Source organism: Aquarana catesbeiana, linkage group LG08 (genome assembly GCF_042186555.1).
Source record: "Aquarana catesbeiana isolate 2022-GZ linkage group LG08, ASM4218655v1, whole genome shotgun sequence".
Classification (NCBI taxonomy): domain Eukaryota; kingdom Metazoa; phylum Chordata; class Amphibia; order Anura; family Ranidae; genus Aquarana; species Aquarana catesbeiana.
Genome location: NC_133331.1, coordinates 149,500,831 through 149,509,253, shown reverse-complemented (window position 1 = coordinate 149,509,253; position 8,423 = coordinate 149,500,831). Strand labels below are relative to the sequence as shown.

General features: G+C 53.7%; 1 pseudogene; it reads left to right on the top strand.

Moving 5' to 3' along the window:
• Positions 1-378: 378 nt before the first annotated feature.
• On the top strand, positions 379-494 carry LOC141107025 (5S ribosomal RNA; annotated as a pseudogene).
• Positions 495-8,423: the final 7,929 nt, after the last annotated feature.

Below are 8,423 nucleotides of genomic sequence, written 5' to 3'. Positions count from 1 at the left end.
TGTTCTTGATAGTCCTGTCAGTAGCCCGCTTAGACCAAAGTATGGTCACCACATTCAACTACCTGGAATATCTAGGTCAGATTCTCAACCTAGGAGAAATCTTCTTTAAATTCATGAAGAAGGCTAAAATACTTTGGTCTGATTATAGGTACACCCAGAAAAGGGTATTCTTGCCCCAGGCAAAGATCAGCGCCATAAAGGAACTGATTTAGGTGGTCGAAGCAAGATGAATTCTTCTATTCAACTTTGAATGAGGTTGTTGGGAAATTCAAGGCCGTTTCTTATGCTCAGTTTTATTCAAGACTGCTGCAAAACAGTATCCTATCAGTTTGGAACAAAGGGTTCAAGCTCTAGATTCCCAATGTGTCTGGCTCCAAAGCCTAAGGCCACATCACCCTGAAAGCGTCCAATCTCGTCTGATCTTGGAGGATAAGCAGGGTCGGGCCTGGTTTGTACCCGGATGGACCACCTGGAAATACCAGGTGCTGTAGACTGGGTACGCCGAAGCCTCAGTTTATGGTTAATATCCCAAAATCTGCAAAGGGGAAAAGCCTTCCTTCAGTTACCTGGGAAGTGGTAACAACATATGCTAACCTTTCTTTTTGGGTTGGGGAGCAGTCCTGGAAGGGGCAACTGTCCAAGAGAAGTGGCCCGGATCAGAAATGGCCTTGCCCATTATCATTCTAGTAATTCAGGCAGAGCACTTGGTCCTGAGGGCCTGAACGTTCAGTTTGCAGTATTGTCCTGTCAGGATTCAATCTGACAATGCCACAGCAATGGCCTATATTAATCACCAAGGAATTAATCAACAAGAAATTGTGCGGCCCAGAGAAAGGTGAATCAAATCCTATCTTGGGCAGAAAACAATGTACTCTGCCTATCGGCAGTCTTCATTCTAGGAATAGAAAATTGGCAGGCGGACTACTTGAGTCGCCAGCAGTTGTTCCCAGGAGAGTGGTTCCTTCACCCCAATATCTTCCTGTCAATATGTCAAAGATGGGGATCCCAGACATAGATCTGTTTACGTCTAGGTTCAACAAAGAAATCGACAACTTTGTGTCAAAAACAAAGGATCCGCTAGCATGAGGAACAGATGCCTTGCTATTCCCGTGGAATCGGTTCTCACTGATTTATGCATTGCCTCCTATTCTGCCCGCGTCCGCAACTTCTTCGCAGGATCAAGCAGGAAGGGAAGTCGGTGATTCTTGTGGCCCACAATCTTGGTATGCAGAGATCGTAAAGATGGCAGAAAGGAACCCATGGGCCCTACCGCCATGGCCAAATCTTCTTTCGCAAGGTCCGGTATTCCATCCTACTACACACTCTGAAGAAATGTGGGCTGTTAGGTTCAGTGGTTTCTATCTTGGTTAGTGCAAGGGAGCTCGCCTCCATAATTATATATTATGGAGTCTGGGAAGCATATTCTCCTGGTGTGAAACCAGGGGTTGCACCCCAGGAAATAGGTCAAAGGATGAATCCTTGATATTCTGCAGATGGGGTGAGAAATAAAGCTGACCTTGAGTTCTTTCTAAGGACAGGTCTCGGCCTTATCGGTATTATTTCAACGACCACTTGCTTTGCATTCTTTGGTTCGTAACTTTATTCAGGGGGTAACATGGCTTAGGTCACCCCTGAACCCTTGGTACTTGAATTTAGTTTGGTCGGCATTACAAAACAGCCTTTTTTTGGCCTGACACAACATATTCCCTTGGTCCTATTTGAAAGGAAACTATTTTTTCTGGTAACCATATCTGCTGCAAGAAGGGTATCAGAATTGGCTGTTTTTGACTGTTTTTTCTTGTAAAGAGCCATATTATTATTGTTCACAAGGATAAGGTAGTATTGCGTCCTCATCCTAACTTTTTACAGAAGGTAGTATCAGGTTTTTATCTAAACCAGGATATTGTTCTATCTTCATTTTTTTGAGAACCTTGTTCTATGGAAGAAAAATCACTGCATTCTCTTGATGTGGTGAGAGCAGTCTACTTAAAGACGACTGCTCAGATTTGGAAAACTGATGTTTTGTTCGTATTGCCTGAAGGTCCTAAAAGAGGACAGGCAGCATGGAAATCTACTATTCTAAATGAATTTGACAAGTAATCGTTTTAGCTTATTGGTTTAAAGAGGTAGTTTCTACCCTCTCAAATCAAAACGCACTCCTCTAGGGCTGTTAGTGCTTCGTGGGCAGTGCATCACCAAGCCACCATGACTGAAATCTGCAGGGCCGCAACTTGGTCTTCAATCCATACATTTACCAGATTCTATCAGGTGGATGTAAAAAGACATGAGGATGTCGCCTTTGGGCGCAGTGTACTGCAGGCAGCAGTATAAGTCCTCTGATTTCATGGTGTCCTACTTTTGTTGTGTCTCCCTCCCCTCAGTTGGCATTGCTCTGGGACATCCCACATAGTAATTACTATGGCTCTGTGTCCCGTGATGTACGATTAAAGAAAATAGGATTTTTATAACACCTTACCTGTAAAATCCTTTTCTTTTGAATTGCATCAGGGGACACAGAGGTCCCACCCCTCTTTCTAGTATACACGTTGTCACGGAACGTCCCACAGTCCGCTTGAGTGCTTCCGTCATATACCACTTCCTCCCAGTCTGTATACAGATATCCCAACCTCTCTGAGCACAACACAAGGCGACACTTGCTTGTTGCTACCAAGAACTGACTTTATTCAGAACCAGAATACAGTCTTATATACACAGGAGAAGATTACTCTAACAATACAAACGTAACCTAATTAACATGAGCTAATTATCTAATCCTTTATACAGCCTAGGTGACTGAGACATGACCTTTCGCCCAGACTTGTGGTCACCGAGCTTCACACAGTTATATCAACACAATGGCAGTCGTCCCGTCTCCTACATTGTATAGAGGACAATGTCATTAGCTCATTCAATTAACATAAACACAGGTTGATGACACCAGCATCTCCTCACAGGATGTGTCCCAACAGAATGAATCCATTGAAAATCCAGGGCCCATAATCAAAAGGCAACAGGCTTGCATACAGTCCTCTCCAACAGCCTCTGTCCCGGCTAGGTCTGTGACATTTCTCCCCTTTTGGCAGGAGACTAACACAGGAGGAGACCCCAGACGGGTTGACTCCGAAGTTAGTCCATAGTTCCAGTCCTCTACTGCCTGTACCCACACAGTACCCCAAACAAATTGTTCCAAACAGAGTATTACTCACCCAGCCAACCTCTGCCTCTCTCAGAGAACATATCTGCCGCTGGGGAGAGGCCTGGACTGGCTCTTCTCCCTGGAATCCTTTCTGCCGCTGGAGAGAAGACAGGGTGTCTGGGCTCACTCTGTCATGCTGTTGGGGATCGGGGCCCACTGCCCAGCATCCCTGGGGTATACAGGTGGAGACTGAAGTCCCATCCACCTTCACAGGAAATCCATCCTCTGTTAGTTGAGGGCAGAGTCCAGCAGTCCTCGGCCCTGTTGCCAGCCCTTCTGCTGGAAACCCCACACCATCTGTTCCGGCTAACTGTTGGAGAGGGAGGCCGACTGCCCCACCTCCCTGGAACTCTGTAGTTGTTGCTGGTGCTGGGCAGAGGTTGGTAGCACTCTGCCCTGTTGCCAGCACTTCTGCTGGGGACTCCGCATCCTCTGCTCCGGCTAACTGTTGGGGCAGGAGGCTGGCTTCCTCCACTCCCAAACTGTGTAGCTGCCATTGGGGAGGTGAGCAGGCTGCTTCCTTTTCCATTCCCTCATCTGGCTGCTGGGACGACATGTCGATGGTACTGTCTCCCAGGTACACGGATCTTTGCTGGGGAGGAAAGCCCACTTCCTCCACCCTGGCCAACTGTTGGGGAGGGACAACACACACCTCCTCTCCCTTCTCCCCCTGTATCTGCTGCTGGGAAGTGATTGCCATCTTCTCAGCCTGAGCCTCCACAATTGCTGCAGGTGTGGGGCAGAGGTCTTGGACCCTCTGTCCGGTTGCCAGCACTTCTGCTGGGGGTTTGCCAGGTGGTTCCTCCTCTACAGAAACGTCTATTAAATCCCCAGTCTCTGGAATTGGTAAAAGTGTGGGACAGAGGTCTTGGACCCTCTGTTCAGTTACCAGATCTTCAGCTGGAGAAGTTTGTTTTAACTCCATAGATGCTGCTGGCAGAAAATCACATGTTCCTGTCAGTGTTGTGGGAGAAAGGCCGACTACCTCTTCTCTCAAGAAGGCCGAAGCCACTGTTGGTGCTGGGCAGAACACAGTGAACTTTGGCCCTGATAGCAGCTCTTCTGCTGGAGGCTCATCAGGTTGTTCTTCCTCAGCAGAAAAGTCTATCAAATCCCATGTCTCTGCAACTGATGTCTGGGGATGGAGGTTCACCATCTCCTGTCCATGGAACCCAGAAGATGTTATCAGTGCTGGGCAGAGGTTAGCAGAGCTCTGCCCTGTTGTCAGCACTTCAGCTTTGGGGATGGCAAGCTCCAGATTTTCCACTGCAGATTCTCTGGCATGCTGCTGGACAGGCACATTCCTCCATCCAAGATCATCCCATGCAGAAACAGGATCATCAAGGTCAGTCAGCACTTGCTGCATCCGCCATAAGACCTCCGCCTCCATAGCTGTGGGGGCAGGTTGGCAAAGCACACTATTGCTCTGCCACATTGCCGACTCTTCAGCCAGGATTTCAGGGTTGTCAGCTGGTATTTCCTGATAGTCCCAGGCAAAGGGAGCCCAGCCCTGGCACTGAGCAATGTCTAGCAGCCGCCTGTAGGCGACAGGGCCGGACTGGCCTACCGGGATACCGGGAAATCCCCCGGTGGGCCGGCTGTCTGGCTGCCCCTGGTGCCGCTGTGAGGGCAGCGGCGCCTGAAAGAAACATGGCCGCGGGGCCGCCAGGCTGACATGCAACTGCGCATGCGCTAGCGCTATTCTCGGAAGTGTGTACGGGCTTTCCCGAGCTAGCCGTGCTCGGGAAAGTCCGTACACACTCGTCAATTCTCGGAAATGCGGGCGCATGCGCAGTGACGATGGCGCCGAGCGGCGCCATTTTTAAAAGTACCGCAGTGAGTACTTGTCTGGTGGCCTCTTCCTCCTACTCCCCCTGCAGCCTCTGACCTCCTGCCCCCACTGCAGCCTCTGACCTCCTGCCCCCACTGCAGCCTCTGACCTCCTGCCCCCCCCTGCAGCCTCTGACCTCCTGCCCCCCTGCAGCCTCTGACCTCCTGCCCCCCTGCAGCCTCTGACCTCCTGCCCCCCCCTGCAGCCTCTGACCTCCTGCCCCCCCTGCAGCCTCTGACCTGTCCCCCCCTGCAGCCTCTGACCTCCTGTCCCCCCCCTGCAGCCTCTGACCTCCTGCCCCCCTGCAGCCTCTAACCTCCTGCCCCCCCCGCAGCCTCTGACCTCCTGCCCCCCCTGCAGCCTCTGACCTCCTGCCCCCACTGCAGCCTCTGACCTCCTGCCCCCCCTGCAGCCTCTGACCTCCTGCCCCCCCTGCAGCCTCTGACCTCCTGCCCCCCCCTGCAGCCTCTGACCTCCTGCCCCCACTGCAGCCTCTGACCTCCTGCTCCCCCCTGCAGCCTCTGACCTCCTGTCCCCCCCTGCAGCCTCTGACCTCCTGCAGCCTCTGACCTCCTGCCCCCACTGCAGCCTCTGACCTCCTGCCCCCCCTGCAGCCTCTGACCTCCTGCCCCCCCTGCAGCCTCTGACCTGTCCCCCCTTGCAGCCTCTGACCTCCTGTCCCCCCCTTGCAGCCTCTGACCTCCTGTCCCCCCCCTGCAGCCTCTGACCTCCTGCCCCCCCTGCAGCCTCTGACCTCCTGCCCCCCCTGCAGCCTCTGACCTGTCCCCCCCTGCAGCCTCTGACCTCCTGTCCCCCCCCTGCAGCCTCTGACCTCCTGCCCCCCCTGCAGCCTCTAACCTCCTGCCCCCCCTGCAGCCTCTGACCTCCTGCCCCCACTGCAGCCTCTGACCTCCTGCCCCCACTGCAGCCTTTGACCTCCTGCCCCCCCTGCAGCCTCTGACCTCCTGCCCCCCCCTGCAGCCTCTGACCTCCTGCTCCCCCCTGCAGCCTCTGACCTCCTGCCCCCCCTGCAGCCTCTGACCTCCTGCAGCCTCTGACCTCCTGCCCCCACTGCAGCCTCTGACCTCCTGCCCCCCCTGCAGCCTCTGACCTCCTGCCCCCCCCTGCAGCCTCTGACCTGTCCCCCCTTGCAGCCTCTGACCTCCTGTCCCCCCCTTGCAGCCTCTGACCTCCTGTCCCCCCCCTGCAGCCTCTGACCTCCTGCCCCCCCTGCAGCCTCTGACCTCCTGCCCCCCCTGCAGCCTCTGACCTCCTGCCCCCCCCTGCAGCCTCTGACCTCCTGCCCCCCCCTGCAGCCGCTGACCTCCTGTCCCCCCCTGCAGCCTCTGACCTCCTGTCACCCCCCCCGCAGCCTCTGACCTCCTGTCACCCCCCCGCAGCCTCTGACCTCCTGTCACCCCCCTGCAGCCTCTGACCTCCTGTCATCCCCCCTCCACAGCCTCTGACCTCCCCTGTACCATCCGCAGCCTTTGACCTCCCCTGTACCATCCGCAGCCTCTGACCTCTCCTCTACCATCCGCAGCCTCTGACCTCCCCTGTACCATCCGCAGCCTCTGACCTCCCCTGTACCATCCGCAGCCTCTGACCTCCCCTGTACCATCCGCAGCCTCTGACCTCCCCTGTACCATCCGCAGCCTCTGACCTCCCCTGTACCATCCGTAGCCTCTGACCTCCCCTGTACCATCCACAGCCTCTGACCTCCCCTGTACCATCCGCATCCTCTGACCTCCCCTGTACCATCCGCAGCCTCTGACCTCCCCTGTACCATCCGCAGCCTCTGACCTCCCCTGTACCATCCGCAGCCTCTGACCTCCCCTGTACCATCCGCAGCCTCTGACCTCCCCTGTACCATCCGCAGCCTCTGACCTCCCCTGTACCATCCGCAGCCTCTGACCTCCCCTGTACCATCCGCAGCCTCTGACCTCCCCTGTACCATCCGCAGCCTCTGACCTCTCCTGTACCATCGGCAGCCTCTGACCTCTCCTGTACCATCGGCAGCCTCTGACCTCCCCTGTACCATCGGCAGCCTCTGACCTCCCCTGTACCATCGGCAGCCTCTGACCTCCCCTGTACCATCGGCAGCCTCTGACCTCCCCTGTACCATCGGCAGCCTCTGACCTCCCCTGTACCATCGGCAGCCTCTGACCTCCCCTGTACCATCGGCAGCCTCTGACCTCCCCTGTACCATCGGCAGCCTCTGACCTCCCCTGTACCATCGGCAGCCTCTGACCTCCCCTGTACCATCGGCAGCCTCTGACCTCTCCTGTACCATCGGCAGCCTCTGACCTCTCCTGTACCATCGGCAGCCTCTGACCTCTCCTGTACCATCGGCAGCCTCTGACCTCTCCTGTACCATCGGCAGCCTCTGACCTCTCCTGTACCATCCGCAGCCTCTGACCTCCCCTGTACCATCTGCAGCCTCTGACCATCTCTTGTCTTATATCACGTCTGCAGTCTGGAGTGGAGTCAACAGTGGGAGTGCCGCAGGGATGGGGGTCATGGGAGAAGTCAGACATGTATGGACTGTGGAGAGGAAACTATGGGATAAAACCAGAGCCACCGAGCTGGAGCCGACTGACTGAGCCCTGTAAGGTGCACCTGAGAGGAGGTCAGTGACAGCGCCGCCAGGCCTACCTGAGGGGGGGAGGGGTCAATACAATATTGTAAGGGGGCACTGATATATAGGTTTCCCCCTTATATCAGTAAACCCCCTTACTTTAGTGTTTTCTTTCTGCGGAAGGTACTCTCTGGTCACCAGAGTCCTCCCCACATTCCCAGAGTTCCCCTTTACATCATAGTCTGCAGGATTCCACCTTACAGTGCAAGGGGGAACTCTGATGTAAAGGGGAATGCAGTGGACTCTGATATAAGTGGGGTCTCTGGTCACCAGTGCCCCCCTTTTATATCAGAGTTCCTGCTTAGATCATGATCTGCAATGTTCCCCTTTATATCAGAGTTCCCTTGCACTGTAAAGGGGAATCCTCCTGATATATGGGGGAACTCTGTGTTGGGTTATATTAATCTGACGTTCATGTAAATGGAGAAATATGGTTTTTGACTTTTGTTTAACTTAACACATTGCTAATAGCAGTTTATAGCTTAAATATTGATATTTGCACTGAAAACTGCCATTTACGGCACCTTTTTTTTTGCAGTGTCAATAAAAAATGTGCCAGTAAATGGCATAAGTTTTTGCCTTGAAAAAAAATTGCTGCTGTTTGTAAAAGCCATGTCTCTCTTATCTATATATAAAATACACTCTTCAAATGTGCTTTAAAATGCATGGTTTTCCCTTTTGTGAACAAGAAAATAAAGACGTTATGCGGTTGGGCTGGTATAAAAATACTATGGGGCTGGTATGAATTTATTTCCAGG